Source organism: Rattus norvegicus, chromosome 19 (genome assembly GCF_021556685.1).
Source record: "Rattus norvegicus strain SHRSP/BbbUtx chromosome 19, alternate assembly SHRSP_T2T, whole genome shotgun sequence".
In the NCBI taxonomy this organism is placed as follows: Eukaryota; Metazoa; Chordata; class Mammalia; order Rodentia; family Muridae; genus Rattus; species Rattus norvegicus.
The window spans coordinates 69,525,620-69,544,101 of record NC_141552.1 but is presented as its reverse complement, the minus strand read 5'-3'; the positions used below and the strand labels follow the sequence as shown (position 1 = coordinate 69,544,101).

The following is an 18,482-nucleotide window of genomic DNA, read 5'->3' as shown; positions in this document are numbered from 1 at the left end:
ACTAGGCAGGACACAAGTGAAAAAGCCTGAAAACTCAAAAGTCAATGTCTTAGCCACTTTTCCTATTACTGTTATGAAACTTAAGGGAGAAAGGATTTATTCTGTCTCATAGTTCAAGGGTGCAGTCCATATGGCTGTTGGCTCACGGTCTGAGGTTACAGTCCATCATGATGAGGACGTCACAGTGGCAGGAGCTTGAGGTGGCTGCTGGCCACACCACATCCATAGTCAGGAAGTAGAGAGGGATGAAGGCAGGCTCAGATCAGCTCCTCCTTCCCATTTATCCAGTCTAGGATCCCAAGGAGGGAATGGTACCACCCACAGTGGGCAGGTCTTCCTACCGTAGCATACCATCGAGACAACCCCCCACAGACATGCCCAGAGTCCATCTCCTAGGTGATTCTATCAAATCAATAACACTAACCATCATAGTCAAGTCTATTTGAGGAACAGAGTGCTGTACTGTTAAAACTGCACAAACCCCTTGCTTTTATGGAAAGTAGAGAAAAGTAGGGATTTAAATAACAGCAGCAGGGAAGTACCCCAGCTACCGATAACAAAGGCCACAGCTATGTAGATATTGACTGCTTGTCGCTCTTACCTGGTAGGCCTTGTAAAAATTTCCCCATTGGCACGGCCACTAGTATTGTTATCACACAGGTCTTATTTGGGTAGCCATATTGTTGAGTGGTGCAACTCCCCTGTCTCGCCTAGCATTTTCAGGAACATTCTGGTTCTCTTCCTCTCAAGACTGCCCATGAGGATCCTTGAGCATTAGGTGTAGGGGTTGTGTTATAGATGAAACCTCAGAGAACCCAAAGCTCAAGTCACCATCCTAAGACCTGCCCCGAGGACAATCCTCCTGCTCTGGTCCCTTTTCCCAACCAAAAGATGAAGAGATGGTTCTGCAGCCCTGTTGTGCCCAAGAGGAAACTGTGGAAGCGTTGAGGGAGAAAAAAATGCTGAGAATACATTGTTTCCCTTCTTCTGATCATGGAGGGGTGGGGAGAGGAGGAGGGAGGAAGGAGAGAGAGAGAGAGAGAGAGAGAGAGAGAGAGAGAGAGAGAGAGAGAGAGAGAACAAAGATTATGCCTTTGATCACACAAAGAAGACATTCCTGCCTGAAGTGGGTTCTGCTAATGCGCCCTTGATTAGCTGGAGACAGGGATACAATGGTGTGTGGAGTGAGAGAGTTCAGATGAGAAAGTTATTGGGCAGGTAACTATGGTGATAGCTCCACTGGGTGTTATTGGAAATGTGGGACTTCGTGGAGGACAGGTAACATGGACCTACCATGGCCTCACTGTCTCAGATACTAGGTGCTGACCAATCTCCGGATGGTGTTCATTGGTCTTGAACTCATGGCGGGATGTGAGTCTCAGCCCTCTTCCCTCACTCTTCAGCAGCATCTTTAGTGGTGCCAGGCAGGAGGGACCCAAGTCAGAGGTCTGCTGTCATGGAGCTCTGCTTCATAGAGGGTGTTCCCTCCATGTGTCCACACACACACACACACACACACACACACACACACACAGCTACATACATACACATACATAAACACTGACATATATGCACACATTCTTCTGCTTCATAAAAGGTGTTCCCTCCATGTGTTCACACACACATGCACATACATACATACACACTCACACATACACAGACACACCCACATACACCTACATACATACATATACGTGCATAAACACAGACATATATGCACACATTCTTCTGCTTCTTGAGCGTGTTCCCTTCATGTGTACACACACACACACACACACCACACACCTACATACATATACATACATAAACACTGACATATATGCACACATTCACATATACATACATACATACATAAATACATGTATGCACATATGCACACATGCATGTCCATAGGCATACATTCATGCAGACATACAATGGCCTCCAGTCACATTTTCTGCTAAGTTATGACAACCAAAATTGTCCTTAAATATTGTCAAATGTCCCTTGGAGTGGCAGTCTCCCTATCCCTGTTGGAGAGCTACGTCCTAAGTCTCTGTGATTTTCACTGCATAACCTGTTTTAACGGTAAAAGCTAAGCATCCTCCTGTGAATCTCTGAGTTGGTGGGAAGCAGGGCTGTGCTATCCAGGTGATTCCCAGTGCTGGAGGGAGCCGGGGAACAGGGATGGAGAGCAACACTTTTCCATGTGGTCCGCAGACAGCAGGAATTTGGCAGAATGACAAGCTTCAGGACCTACCTGATATTCACAGAGGCTCTCTAGCAGAGAGGCACACACAGCAGCCTGTGTTGCTATGAGCCTTCTGGCAGACTCTGATGCAGAAGGGCCATTTGTCTCGTTGTGTAGTCCTGGTGTCTGTTCTCCAATGAGGCTGCCCAGTCTCAGGGCCTTTCAGAGAAAATTCTTAACAAGGCAGCTTGAACAAATGGGGGCACACTCCAGCCATTACCTAACCAGAACTTTCATTCCATGGGGATCTACCATCTTAGTGCTGACGTAAGACAGAGAAGAGAAGCTGACCCGTCTGCATGGACCCTGCCCAGACCTTCTAAGATACCCTTGAGTGCTGTCAAGGCTGGGCAAGGAAGGGCAGCACACAGTGGCCTCCAACCTCCCTGAGAACAAGTAGTTAGACCTTTGCTGTGGTCTACACCGACCACGTCAGGGAAGCTTAAAAAACAACCAGGAACACAACAGCTAGAGGCAGCAGGAATCTGCCACTCGTGTTAACCACCGCGGGATTTGCAAGAGGAAAACCCCGGGAGTCTTTTCAGAGTCTGCGTGCATCCTTTCACTCATTCCTCGGTTGGATGAAAGCTTGGCCCTAGGTAAAAGCAGGTAAGGCTTTTACTCAGCCGCCATCTTCCTGGGTTTCCTGCTGCCTCACGCCAAGGAAAACTAGGAGTCACAGGAAGCTGGAGAAAGCCAGAGTCCCCTCCCCTGGAGACTTTGGTTACAGCTACCACCATGTTATACACATTGGGCTGTGCTGCATGTGTGGAGGTCTGAGGACAACTTGTGGGAATTGGTTCTTTATACCACGTGGGTTCCAGGACTGAACTCAGGTTGCCGGTTTTAGCTGCAAACATCTTTACCTGCTGGGCCAGCTCACCATCCACGGTTTACATTGCTTTAAGGACAAAGCGTATAGGGGTGACCTCAGTGTAGGTGACCTCAGTGTAGATGACCCCTTTGACATCAGGTTTGGTTTCTCAGGGTGAGTTTGATGCACCAGCTACTTTACCCTGTCCGAAACAACAACAACAACAACAACAACAACAAAACAACAACAGCAGCAACAGCAGCAGCAACAACAACAACAGCAACAACAACAACAAAACAGAGTTTAATCAAAGCTCAGCTTCCTGGACCAGCCCTGCTGCCAGCCAGCATCCCAGAAGGTCTAGCCTGGGAGTGTCCACTCACCTGCTGTCATCTGAGAGGAGTATTGAAAAGGGCTGAACCCAGATCCTAATACTCAGGTTTACTAATTTCCCTTTGACTTGGTGTTTGGAGAAGAGTAGCTGATCTCATGAGATACTGGATTGTGATATTAAAAGCACAGATTGCTAAATGCCCGTGTTCCTGGCACCTGAGACCTTGGTGGCCTCAAAGCACTGCGTCCTCCAGCATGTTAGGACAAAGCAGAGGCTGTAATCCTCACCCACACATGTCTCACCTTTCAACATTGCGATAGGTGCTGCCATCTGCCAAGTTCACATTTAAGAACTACGCAATCAAGTTACACAGAACCTCTTTCTCTCCCCTTCTCATACACACACACACACACACACACACGGGCAGACATACACATATACCACACACACAAATACACACACACACACACACACATATATATGAAGATACACACATATACCATACATACACATATGCAGACATACATACTTACACACAGGCAGATACACACAAATACCACACACACTCACACACGGGCAGACATACACATATACCACACACACATCTACACTCACACAGGCAGGGACACACATATACCATACACACACATACACACACACAGGCAGGCACACATATACACCACACACACACACACACTCACACACAGGCAGGCACACATATATACCACACATACACACACACACATGCCACACAGAGATACACATACACCACACACACATACACACTCACAAACAGGCAGACACACATATATACCACACACATATACATATTCTCACACACACAGATACACATACACCATACATACACATATACTGGTAGACATACACATATATGACACACACACACTCACACAAACAAGGGCAGACATGCACATATACCATACACACATACACACAGGCATACACACACATACAGTGCACACATACACACTCACACATGGGCAGACATACTCATATACTATACACACACGCATACACATGGGCATACACACACACACACACACACACACACACACACCCTGAAGATGGGTAGTCTCCTCTCAGCTCAACATATCACAACACACGTCTTGTCTTCATTGCTCCCCTACAATTCTCAAAGCACCTTCCTTCTGGATCCCAAGGCAGCTGAGAAAACCTCTCAGGTCCAGGCTCTTCTCAGAGGAAAGAAGCCAGGGCTGGAAGCTTGTGGCCTCTACAATGTCCTTCGGGTTCTCTGAAGGGCTGGCCCAGTTCACACTGTTACCTCCAATGCAGCGTGACCTGAGTACTTCCAGAAACCTCTCAGGCACTTCTCCAGGAAGAACATGCTCTTGAGACCCTAGGCTAGGGTGGACTGGAAAGAAAGGTGGGGTGAGGGGCCCAGTCTCAGGTCAGTTTGTTACAGGATGTGCAGAATCTTTTAAGTGAGCTAACTGCATTTGCAAATTAAATTTCTTAATTGTACTCTTGGCTTCCCCCAGCAAGACCACTTGGCTTGCCAAGAGCTGACTACCCACAGGAGGATTGTGTCAGGGTGACTCAGGAGGAGAGCCATTGTCTCACTGGGCTGTATGTGCTTGCTGTCCATGACCACCCCTGAAGGTTGGGTTAGGTGGCCTGGTCCTCTCTTTAGTTGTTTCCAGAGCAAAGTGTTTCTCAACCCTCTTGTTGCTGTGATAAAGTACACAGTGAAAGCAACTTGGGGGAGAAAGGACTGGCTTGGGTTCATAGTTTGAGGGTTTAGTCCATTGTGGCAGGAAGGGGTTGGTGACAGGAGCGTCGGGCAGCTGGCCACATGGCATCCTCCGTCAGGAGAGATGGATGCTGGTACTCAGCTCCCCTTTTCTTCTTTATTCAACTGGAACCTCAGCCCACAGAGTGGTGCCACCCACATTCAGGTAGGTCTTCCTGCCTCAGCTAGCCTGATCTAGAAATGTTCTTTCTCACAGACATGCCCAGAAGTTTGTTTCTTAGGTGATTCTAGATCCTGGGAGGTGGATAGCCATTCTTAACATTACAAGCAGCTACGGATCTTAAACCTGTGAATTTGATTTTGGGGGAGATTACATGCTCAGAGTTGCAGTGTTTGGTAGGAGGAGGACATAGGGGAGGGAGGAGGAGAGGGACGGGAAGGGGGAGGGAGAGAGGGAGAGAGTGGGAGATGGAGGGGAGGGAGGAGGGAAGGAAGGGGATGAAGGGAGGAAGGGGAGAAGGGAGGAGGGAGATGGAGGGAGAGGGGAAGGGAGGGGGAGGGAGGAGGAGGGGAAGGGAGGGAGAGGAAGAGGGGGAATGCACTTCTGTGTCTGGAAGTGGTGAATCCTGGGAGTTTGTCTTGGGTTGGAACTGCATGCCATCTCTCAGACTGTATCTGTCAGCAGGTAGCATGGCCACCAAGTAGCCCCTAAGAACATATGGCAAAGCATGTATTGTGGTCGGGGAATCCTTCCTCTGGGCTAGCTACTTAATGGAGGTTACCCAGTCCAGTAGAGCAACTTTGCTTTGGGCATCTGCTCTATCAACCTCAGGGTCAGGTTCCTTGCCCTATTAGCAGGTGACTGAACCTCTCAGGTCCTCAGCAGCCCCGCTGTGATGGGGATGGGCCACCTGCTTGCTTCCTAAGGCTGCAACGAGGGTTAGATAAATAGTAACTCACCTAAGGCCCCCAGAATGTGCCCGGTGCAAGTGGCTCCCTGGATGACTGCCCTTTAAGGTCTTTCTTTCCATCTGTCACAGGGTGGGGTGCTCGGAGAGTGGGATTGGAGCAGATCTACAAAGGCTTAATGTGTCTGGCCAGGAACAACATATTTCCAGGTCTTTGTATCATCCACAAACCAGGGCAAATTCAGCAGCTGCTGAGTCTTGGCTCTCCATGCGATGGGCACAGGGATGTGGGTCACATGATTCTGGATGCCCCCATGACAGGCAAGGCACTTGTCAGCAAAAGCCTAGGGAAGCCACAGACAAGAACCCCAGGAACACAAAAAAGTCCCGTGGCAGAGAGCCATGTCCCCTGCCTTCCTGCTGCGATACATAGACTACAAGAGCCCGGGGGCTATGGCACAGAAGCTGAGGTCACAGTTAGATCACAGTATATGCCAGGCTGTTAGGACTCTCCACCACCTCACTCTTCTAGACCAGGAGTCCCTGGAATGAAGGCACACATTTCTGACTACTGTAATTCCAACACTGTGGAGGTTAATTTGCATAAGCTTACCCGAGCTTGGGGACACCCAGATTGCTGGTGACACCTCGTTTTCCATGGTGTCTGTGAGGGTGTTTCTGGAGAGATCGGCATTTAAACTGGTGGGCTGAGTACAGTCTAGTATGGATGGCAACCCTTCAGTCTTTAAGGACCCTGGACAGGGCAGGTAGAGGAGGGGGAAGTTTTCTCTAAGTTGAGACACCTATCTTCTGGTTCTGGTGTCTTTGGACTTGGACTAGAAACCACACAGTTAGCTTTCCTTGTTCTCCTGCTGACAGACAGCAGAGGTGGGGACCTCTTGGCCTCTATCATTGCATAAGGCAATCCCATCACGCATTACTCAAAAGAGCCTATTGGGCACGCCTCTCTGCAGAAACCTGACTGGAGAGCTCCGAGCTGTAGACGCTCACTGTAAGGAGCCGCCTGGCTCAGCCACACTTGATGGAGGAGGAGGCTTCCCACCCAGGATCTGTCCTTGGTCTACGCCAGGTCTAGCTGGGGAGGACAATCTGGAACAGACATCTTTCCCATTCTAGCCAGGCTGCTGCCAGATCCTCAGATCTGGAGCCCAGAGATGAGGTGCAGAGTCTAGGTCTTCAGTGCCAGCTCTGCGGAGGAGTCTTAGCTCATGCTGTTGGCTGTCTGCAGTCCCCTGCCCTGCCTCTTCTCTCCCCGGACTGGTGGCTAAAAAATTCCACGGACAGATTCCATGCAGGTCCCCATGTCTTCATAGTATTCTTCCATGTATTCCGGGTACCAGGCACCAGGTCCTGGATACTACGTGGGTTATCCACGAGCCCTTTCTCCTGAGCCACAAGGGAGGTGAAAGACACACTTCTCTTGTGTGATAAGCCCATTGGCTTAGAGGAGAAGGAGGGTGATTTCCTGAGCCACTGCAGCAGGCAGAGCTGAGGGTCTCAGCCACTTTTCTCTCTTCAGAGAGACTCTGGGGGGGGGGGGGATTTAGCTCAGTGGTAGAGCGCTTGCCTAGCAACCGTAAGGCTCTGGGTTCGGTCCCCAGCTCCGAAAAAAAAGAAAAAAAAAGACAGAGAGACTCTGGGGGGTGATTTCATGCTTCATGATTGGCTCCCCAGACCCAAATGCCCCTCCCTAGCCTGGAGTCCCTCCTGCTACTGGGACAGTAGGGTGTGGTCAACAGAGCCTTCGTCAGCATCAGAGTCACAGACACTGAGGTCTTCATGCCAAGACCCATTAACAGACCTGTAAATAATGGTGACCCTCTCTCTGGCAAGCCATCATGTCCTGCCCAGCTTGGGGTGGCTCCTCAGAGACGTTTGCTGCTGTGTGATGCCAGAGTGGCAAGGTCACTTGTAGGGAGCATCCCAGGCCATCTCAGATCTTTAGAAGTTGTCTAAAGGTCACACTCTGATCCTAAATTCAGGGAGCGTCCTGGCATCATGACTGCATACTGCTATGGGAGAGCATGGCAAGGCACTGCAGAGGCCCTTGACCTCTGCAAAGCAAAGGCCAGAGAAAGGGCTGGCAAACACTGACCTCGACCCAGCCTGGCTTCTATTGGGTCCAACAGACAGAGTTTTTATCTGTGCCCAGATGTGGCTGTTTACTCAGTCTGCCGTCGGTGGCTGCTTTTGATTAATGATGACACCGTGAAGCTAAGGAGTGACAATGGGATCCGACATCTGGCTCCTTCCAGAAAAATCCTGTCGCCACGTGGAGGAGGAGGCAGATTTGGGCTGAACAGGAGGGCAGCCACTTTGGAGAACCGTCGTAGGCGGATCATCCCCGCCATGCCTCAGCTTCTCCGTCTGTGCGGCAGTGTCTGTGTGTCCTCTCCAAATGGCAGCAGTCGGGAAATAACAGCAATGTTCGCTACGACTGACCTTTTCATATTAAACCTTCTTTCTCCTTGCTGGGTTAGGACTCAAGATGGCTTCCCTGCATCCTACAGAGGCGGTTATTCTGTAACTGCTTTGTGTGTGTGTACACGTGTGTGTCTTGGTGAGTGCACACCAGTATGCAAATGCATGTGTGCACACATATAGAATCGGAGGTCAGCTCCAGATACCGTTCTTGAGGCCCTGTCTACCTTGTTTCTTTGAGACGGGGTCTCCCACTGGTTCTGTGACTCGCTAACTAGACTCGTTTGACTGGCTAGTGACAACCCCTTGCAGGGACCCACCTGTCTCTGCCTCTTCAGTGCTGGGATTACAATGCAGGATGCTGAGCTGTGCTTCTGTTTGGTTTTGTGAGACAGGGTTTCTCTGTGTAGCTATGGCTGCCCTGAAGTTCACTCTAGGGACCAGGCTGGCCTTGATCTTAGAGATCCACCTGGCTCTGCTTCTTGAATGCTGAGATTAAAGGTGTGTGCCCCACCATTGCCCAGCTGCCATACATATACATATATGTGTGTGTATGAACACACACATATGTTCATATATATAAGTATATTTATAAAAATTATATATAATAAATACTATAATATACAAATTATATAATAAATATTTATATAAGTTATATGATAAATATAAATATATCCTTATACATATAAGTATATAAATATATATGTTTATAGTATATATATTTATATGTATATAAATGTATACATATATATGTTTTAACATGGTCTCTGGAAATCATACCCAGATCCTCATTATCGCCAGGTAAGAACTTTACTGACTGAGTCATCTTTCCAGCTCTAGAGGGCCACTTCTTCCCACCAGGCCTCATGCCTTAAACGTTCTACAATTTCCCAAAGGAACACCAGCATCTGGGGATGAACGGGTAGGGGCCATTTGTATCCAGATCATAACAGTTGATTGGAGAAAAAGAAAATCAGAAACAGAGGGAAGCTGAGCACAAACTCAGGCTCACACCGTGATGGAGAAGCAAACTCAGGCTCACACCGTGATGGAGAAGCAAACTCAGGCTCACACCGTGATGGAGAAGCAAACTCAGGCTCACACAGTGATGGAGGAAGCAAACTCAGGCTCACACCCTGATGGAGAAGCAAACTCAGGCTCACACCCTGATGGAGAAGCAAACTCAGGCTCACACAGTGATGGAGAAGCAAACTCAGGCTCACACAGTGATGGAGAAGCAAACTCAGGCTCACACCCTGATGGAGAAGCAAACTCAGGCTCACACCCTGATGGAGAAGCAAACTCAGGCTCACAGAGTGATGGAGAAGCAAACTCAGGCTCACACAGTGATGGAGGAAGCAAACTCAGGCTCACACCCTGATGGAGAAGCAAACTCAGGCTCACACCCTGATGGAGGACGCAAACTCAGGCTCACACAGTGATGGAGAAGCAAACTCAGGCTCACACAGTGATGGAGGAAGCAAACTCAGGCTCACACCCTGATGGAGAAGCAAACTCAGGCTCACACAGTGATGGAGAAGCAAACTCAGGCTCACACAGTGATGGAGAAGCAAACTCAGGCTCACACCCTGATGGAGAAGCAAACTCAGGCTCACACAGTGATGGAGGATGCAAACTCAGGCTCACACAGTGATGGAGAAGCAAACTCAGGCTCACACCGTGATGGAGGACGCAAACTCAGGCTCACACCCTGATGGAGAAGCAAACTCAGGCTCACACCTTGATGGAGGAAGCAAACTCAGGCTCACACCCTGATGGAGAAGCAAACTCAGGCTCACACCTTGATGGAGAAGCAAACTCAGGCTCACACCCTGATGGAGAAGCAAACTCAGGCTCACACAGTGATGGAGAAGCAAACTCAGGCTCACACAGTGATGGAGAAGCAAACTCAGGCTCACACAGTGATGGAGAAGCAAACTCAGGCTCACAGAGTGATGGAGAAGCAAACTCAGGCTCACACCTTGATGGAGGAAGCAAACTCAGGCTCACACAGTGATGGAGAAGCAAACTCAGGCTCACACAGTGATGGAGAAGCAAACTCAGGCTCACACAGTGATGGAGGAAGCAAACTCAGGCTCACACCCTGATGGAGAAGCAAACTCAGGCTCACACAGTGATGGAGAAGCAAACTCAGGCTCACACAGTGATGGAGGAAGCAAACTCAGGCTCACACAGTGATGGAGAAGCAAACTCAGGCTCACACAGTGATGGAGAAGCAAACTCAGGCTCACACCGTGATGGAGGAAGCAAACTCAGGCTCACACCCTGATGGAGAAGCAAACTCAGGCTCACACCCTGATGGAGAAGCAAACTCAGGCTCACACAGTGATGGAGAAGCAAACTCAGGCTCACACAGTGATGGAGAAGCAAACTCAGGCTCACACAGTGATGGAGGAAGCAAACTCAGGCTCACACAGTGATGGAGAAGCAAACTCAGGCTCACACAGTGATGGAGAAGCAAACTCAGGCTCACACCGTGATGGAGGAAGCAAACTCAGGCTCACACCCTGATGGAGAAGCAAACTCAGGCTCACACCCTGATGGAGAAGCAAACTCAGGCTCACACCTTGATGGAGGAAGCAAACTCAGGCTCACACAGTGATGGAGAAGCAAACTCAGGCTCACACCGTGATGGAGAAGCAAACTCAGGCTCACACCGTGATGGAGAAGCAAACTCAGGCTCACACCCTGATGGAGGAAGCAAACTCAGGCTCACACCCTGATGGAGGACGCAAACTCAGGCTCACACCCTGATGGAGAAGTAAACTCAGGCTCACACCGTGATGGAGAAGCAAACTCAGGCTCACACCGTGATGGAGAAGCAAACTCAGGCTCACACAGTGATGGAGAAGCAAACTCAGGCTCACACCGTGATGGAGAAGCAAACTCAGGCTCACACAGTGATGGAGAAGCAAACTCAGGCTCACACAGTGATGGAGAAGCAAACTCAGGCTCACACAGTGATGGAGAAGCAAACTCAGGCTCACACCGTGATGGAGAAGCAAACTCAGGCTCACACCCTGATGGAGAAGCAAACTCAGGCTCACACAGTGATGGAGAAGCAAACTCAGGCTCACACAGTGATGGAGGAAGCAAACTCAAGCTCACACTGTGAAGGAGGAAGCCCTAGCTTCAGGCTACGTACAAGACCACCACTGTGACGCTTGGTGCACTGGGTCAAGAGCTTGGGCATTTGTGTTTACAGGCGACAGGATCCTTTTATTTATTGTTGCAAAACAAAATAGCTGCTCCCGCTCCCGCCTCCGCCACCCTGCCAAGTCACAACACCTATTTGCTGAATGCCGGGGAAATATTTTTCTCAGTTTCTCCATGAAGGCTAAAGAGAGCTGCCCTTGAGAAAAGCGCCAGTCACACTCTTGTGATGCTTCTACCCAAACCTCCCTATCCAGAGCTTATTCAAAGGACAGGATCATCCTTCATCCTGCCAGATATTCAACAGCAACCAAGTAGCCTTGAAATGTAACGTTTCGGAAGTATCACTTAAAACCCGCGGGCAGTGAGGCAACCACCCTGGTTACTAAGCCCAGAAAAGCTACTAGGAAGAGCCGGTTCTTTTCAGCGGCTTCTTAGAACAAGGGGAGGAGGCTGAACAGGAAAGACTCCTAAAAACGTCTGCGGTGAGCAGATCCTATGCAGCCCCTAAGATGCTTGCATTAGGACACGGTTTTATGAGGCAGACTTGCCTCGACTCTTTAATGGAGCCGGAGAAAGCTGGCCGAGCTTCTCAGCAATCACCCCCCCCCCACCCCCAACAACCCCAACTCCCACCCCACCCCTGTTCCCACCCCGCCCCACCCTACCTCCATCCTGCCCCACTCACCCCCACTCACCCCCTGCCCCCTCCACCTCCACCCGTGCCCTGAGCAGAGAACAAAAGAAAAGGTTGCTAGAGACAAGACAGCAGAGGAGACCCTAGGAGAAGGTAGTGTGGGTCAACGGCAGCGGAGCATAGAGTAGCTGCTTGCTCATATCTCAGTGGATCAGGAATCATGGCGGGAACAGGAAAAGGAGACGATAAACTTCAAGGCCCCTTCCTACGGAGGTTCACTTCCTGTAGCTAGGCACCACCTTTCAAAGGTTCCGGCCCAGAGTGGTAGATAGCACAAGGTTCTGAAGAGCTTGGCGACAGCTGTGAGGGAGTGGGGAGGGCTGGGAGAGGCTTTCCGGGCGGGGCTCTCACTGAATCCAGTAGATGTGTTTAATGCCAAGGTCATGTGGAGGCCCAGTGGGGCATGCCCTCAATTCCGTTGTTGTTGTTGTTGTTTTGTTTTGTTTTGGTATAGGGTCTTGCTATATACCCTAGGCTAACTTTAAACCTGGGCTCCTCCTCTCTGTCTCCCAGTACTGGATTGGAAGTTTGTCCCACCATGCCAGGCTGAAGGCATTCTATCTACTTATTTATTCCTGGTAGTGTGGGTATCAGATCAGATTACTGCACACTCGAAGCAGCCTCTCTACCTGAGATACATCTCCAGCAGGTCAGGAAAGTTTTGATCCTGTAGTGATTAGAGGCAGAGGCTCAAACCCAGGACCTTGAGCACACCAGGCAAAGCCTCTATTACAGCCGCTCCCCAGCCTACGATAACCAGGAGAGCTGTGGGTTTAACAGGCAAGTAGATTTGCTAATAGCAAACGACTCCGGCACACCTAGATTCACGGTTTGATGTCTGCTGTACTTTTAATAGATTTCTGGGTGTGACTGGCTGGACTGTCACTTACAATGTGTATATATGTCTTTCTGTCTCTTTCACAGTTTCGTTTCACGTTATCTGGGTTTAGGCTAGGTTTGTGAACATCTGGCAGAGGCCGGGTTCACCTGATTCCTGTTCAAGATGCTTCATCTTAAGCACCTGGAGTGAACGTTCTGGGCCATCTTGTGAAGCATTGGTATGGCTTAGGCATCCCAGGTCCCCAGCAATGAGAAGGAAAAAAAATCGATGTTTTATAAACCTAATTTTTTTTTACTAGCCCTTTTTATTTACCTGCGTGTGCATGCACACACGTGGAGGCACACGTAGCCGTCAGAGGACAACTTTCAGGAGTTCTCTCCTTACACGGGGTTCGTATAAAGGAACTCAGGTTCCAGGCTTGGCAGTACATACCTTCACCCACTGGACCATCCGGACAGCCCCAGGAACACTCAAAATACAAAATGAAGATAGATACTGTTTGCTATTGTTTTATTTGAGTTTTGAGACAAGTTCTCATTAGTAGCTCAGACTAGCCTTGGACCCATTCTCCTGACTCAGCCTCCAGGAAGCGCTGTGGTTGCAGGTATTGAATGCCGGTTCTTACTTAGCAGGACGGGGACGTTTAGAGAAAGAGGTGTGTCCCAGAAGACCCTTTATCTTAGAATAAGAGTAATGTTTCTCCGTCAGATGCCCCAAGCGCAGCAGAGGAAGCTGGGAAACCTTGAGCCCACGCTTCCCTGGCAGCTTGCTTACTTCGCCCCCTAGTGGATTTCCCCCGTCATTTAATTCTGGCGACGAGGATTCTGGGAAATAGTCAGGCAGCATACTGTATTCTCCTAACTTTTTTTTTTTTTTTTCTTTTCTTTTTTTTCGGAGCTGGGGACCGAACCCAGGGCCTTGCGCTTGCTAGGCAAGCGCTCTACCACTGAGCTAAATCCCCAACCCCGTATTCTCCTAACTTTAACCTTGATCAAGATCCATTGTCTTTCCCCAGCCGCCTCCCCACTCACGGCCTCAACAGTCCGGTTTGGAGTTCTTTATCACTCCATCAAACCCCCGTTTGTTTAATTTAATAGGACGGTCTCCAGTACCATCTATTTTCCGGGAAACAGACTTCGATCTTTATGACGGAACAGTATTCCATTATGTACATTATGTGTGTATGTGCATTTCACTCTTTATCCCTCCTACCACTGATGGGTATCTAGGCGGATTCCATGACTTCATTATGGTAAACATCACTGTAATAAATATGGGTAAGCAGAAATCTCTGTGGTCTGCTAGTTCTGATGCCTTCGGGTATAGATAGCCCCAGAGATGACTTGGCTGGATCCTGTAATTCTATTTCAAAGGTTCTAGAGCGTTCCTTGGTGACCCAAAAACGGGTGTGGGGGGGTCTCCTTCCATGCATCCTTGCAAGCAACTGTTGGCTTCGCTTGGTTGATGATAGCAATTGTTGAGATAGGGAAACTGTGAGAATATACAGGGAAAAGGGTTGCAGTCTTCCCTTCAAGCCACCAAGTATGACCTGTGACCCTCAACAGCAGTGTCAATGTCCTCTGGCCATTTGTTTGCCTGAAGCTGATTTTCTAGAAGGTTCTTTGTGAAGGCTCATGGAAGCACCCACCCCCACCCCGCCATGCTGTCCCACGAGGATTGTTTGATTTGTGGTCTTTCTATTTTGATTATCTCTGGATGATATTCCTCGCACTTGGGTAGATTACAAAGGCCATTCATATTCTTGTTGAGCGGTTATCAAATGCTTGACAACAGTTGACATTGTTTCCCTGTCAATCATTCTTGTTTCCTTGTTACCAGCTGGGAGGACTTGTGTCTTCTCTAAACTCCTGTAATTGTATAGGGGAATGCCACAGGGCTGGTGACTTTGCTGCCATTACTCTCTCAGGCAAGCCCACAACTGTTTTGGTATGCTGTGTTTACGAGACCAGGCCCTGCTTGTGGAAGTGTTGATATTCTGTCTCATGTTGGAGCAGCATTTGAAGGCAGACATTGGGCCCTTTGGGGTCAATTAGGTTCCTTTGAAATGTCAAGTGTGAGGTTTGGTGAGCAAAGGACCACACAAGAGGGTGGCTTTGCTTGCTAATAAAAGCCAAAGCCATGGGGTGTGGATGAATTGGACCCACTGGTAGTGTGGAGCTTTTCTGTGCTGTGGGTTGATATCAGGGTTTTCTGTGAAGCAAGTATAAGTTGTGCTCTGCTGAAGAGTTTCCCAAAGCCCTGAGAGAAGGAGCTCCCTTCTGGGACTACCTCCTTCACCTCCTCCTCCTCTTCTTCCTCCTCTTCCTCCTTCTCTCTTTCTCTCCTCTCTCTCCACCCACCTCTCCCTCCTCTCCCTCCTGTCTGTCTCTCTGTCTCTGTCTCTCTCTGTGTCTCTGTCTCTGTCTCTGTCTCTCTCTGCAGATAAGGATATAAAAGAGGACAAGGTCAAAAGCATCTTTTTCAGTGAAGAAGCCAATTATAGGACAAGAGGAGATGATCAGCTTTAAGAAAAAGGAATCGTGTAAAAAATAATATCTGTCTCTGAAGGGAGAGCAGTAGTGTTTTCATTCTGCTGGTGTGTCTCGTTCAAATTCCCTTTATCAGTAGTTCATTTTGATAGTCTGAAGAGAGAGAAATGCAGACAGAGTAAGGGGGTGAGGAAAGCAGGGAAGGAAGAGGGGAAGGAGGTGAAGAACAAGATGGGAAGGGAGGGGAGGAGAAAGAGGGGAGGGGAAGGGGAAGATGACTTCTGCCTTGCTAGAAGAGGTGAGTCCACATCCCACCCAACAACTCTCATACCCCCCCTGCTTTCAGTGTTTAAGACAGAACTTTGATGTCTTCCACCTCAGCTGCTTCTAGGGAAAGGAAGACACAGGCTGCTCGCCCCCCCAACCCCTGCATAGTCTAGAACACACAGAAACCATGTTTGCACCAGGGTTTGCATCATCATCGATTTGCTTTGCAGAACGGGGCTGCTGGTCTAGCCTAACTTGGACTACCTTGCTAAATGCCTGGCATCTGAGAAGATGGCGCCTGCCAACAGCTTTTTGGTTTTGGTATCTATTCAAAGCCGTCCCCCCACTCTCCTCACAGTCAAGACAATGATGATATTGAGTGAACAGATACTGGGTGAATTTGCTCAGTGACTAGGTGTGAGATATTCATGAAGTCTGCATTTTTTTTTCTGGTATGTACTTATCTAGAATAACGCCAGCATGACACTGTCAGTTCTCAGTTGGTGGACTCTAGGGGGCCTTCCCCTCTTTATCTTTTCTCTTTTGAGGCAGGGTCTCTTTCAAGCCTAACTTGCCAATTAGTGTAAGTGGCTGTGAGCAAGCCTCAGTGGCTGTCCCTAGTGGTGGTTGCTGGGATTTTTTGTTTGTTTGTTTGTTTGTTTGTTTGTTTTGAGACTTTTTGAGTCTTGCTCTGTAGCCCTGGCTGGCCTTGAACTTGTGATCCTCCACAGTTGTCCCAGTGTTGTAATTACAGAGCATGCTTAGCCTGGCTTCTCTCTCTCTTGAAGGTATGTTGATGGGCATACACACAGACATAAGACTGCCTGCCATCCCATGTTTATTGCAGAGACTTGGGTCCCTGAAATGCCAGGGGACAGCAAGTCCCATGTGGCTGACTGAAAGACAGGGTATCTGTTTATGGCTAACATTTTAAATACGTTTTCAGGGACAGCTTTGACTGGACTGGCTTCCACTTTCCTCAGGGAGTTGTGAGTACTCAGAGGGACAGGGTGATGGGGGCATGAGGGACATCTCTGATTGACAGACACTGGCAGTTTGAAGACTCAGATGTCCAACACCTTGGGCACTTCTCTCCCGGGAGTCATCTTTTTCCTGTGATGTCCTAATATCCCAGCCCGAAGTCAGGGGTCCACAACGGGAGTTATGGATGGGTGATCCTGAATATGCACAGAAGATGGTTGTGCATGGCCGACTCCTGTCACGATTTTGGCTATCAGGCAGGTGTGTGTGTGTGTGTGTGTGTGTGTGTGTGTGTGTCCATGCAGTATTTGCAATATTTGTCTATTGCTTTCCTTGGCAATACAGAGACCTCAAGAATCATGCTAAAAAGGAGCCATGTCTGTGCATTCGCTTCTGTTTGGATGCAAATTTCAGTTCGAGTCATTCCTCTCCATGAAGATCTAAGGCATTGTATTTTTAACATTTTGTTTTTTATCACGCTGATCCTTGGTTTTTGTAATACCTTAGTTATTATCCCCAAAGGAGGCCTTTACATCAGTCTATGCTATTCTTACTTAAAAGCAGTCTCCCAGGGTTCTAGACCCTCCATTGGTGGTGCACTCCTGTTATCCAGGGGAGGATGACCTCTAGTGCGGTCAAGTCTGTGAGCTTCAGGGTCAGAGAGAGACCGTGTAAAGCAATCAGGTGGAGGTGGAGCGGACACTGCCGGCATGTGTATGTGTTTGGCTCTATATAATTCCACCCTGTGTAGGACAGCCACCACCACAGGCAGAGGCAGAAGCAGTGCCTGGCTTTTCAAAATACAGTTACTACTTCCTGCTACGACCCCAGCCTTTCCTTATCCCTCATAACCTCTAATCTGGTTTTCATTTCTATAATTTTATCATTTCAAAAATGTCACTTCAATGAGAAAATAATTTCTACACATGCACAGATGTGCACCTGCACAGTGCATGCAAACATGGGAACATACACACACACATACACACACTCTCTCTTTCACATACACACGGGAACACACACACACTACACATGCACACACACAGGAGCACACATACACACACTACACACACACACACACACACTCTCTCACACACACACACATCACACACACACACTCTCTCTCTCACACACACACACTCACCCTCTCTCTCTCTCACACACACACACTCACCCTCTCTCTCTCTCACATATACACTCACCCTCTCTCTCTCACACACACACATACACACTCACCCCCTCTCTCACACACACACACCCGCTTTCTCTCTCACACACACACACTCACTCTCTCTCACACACACACACTCTCTCTCCCTCTCTCACACACACACTCACCCCCCCCCTCTCTCACACACACACATCACACACACTCACACACACTCTCTCTCACACACACACTCACCCTCTTTCTCTCTCACACACACTCACTCTCTCTCACACACACACTCTCTCACACACACACTCACCTCTCTCTCTCACACACACACATCACACACACTCACACACACTCTCTCTCACACACACACTCACCCTCTTTCTCTCTCACACACACTCACCTCTCTCTCACACA

General features: G+C 48.9%; 1 protein-coding gene and 1 long non-coding RNA gene across 2 annotated transcripts in view; one reads left to right on the top strand and one right to left on the bottom strand.

Moving 5' to 3' along the window:
• Slc35f3 (solute carrier family 35, member F3) overlaps positions 1-18,482 on the bottom strand; it is a 270,090-nt gene that overhangs the window by 125,390 nt on the left and 126,218 nt on the right.
• On the top strand, positions 12,627-17,446 carry LOC134483662 (LIM domain-containing protein A-like). Its single transcript, XR_015644253.1, has 3 exons — positions 12,627-13,111; positions 16,875-17,170; positions 17,255-17,446. It is a non-coding gene; the product is annotated as an LIM domain-containing protein A-like (long non-coding RNA).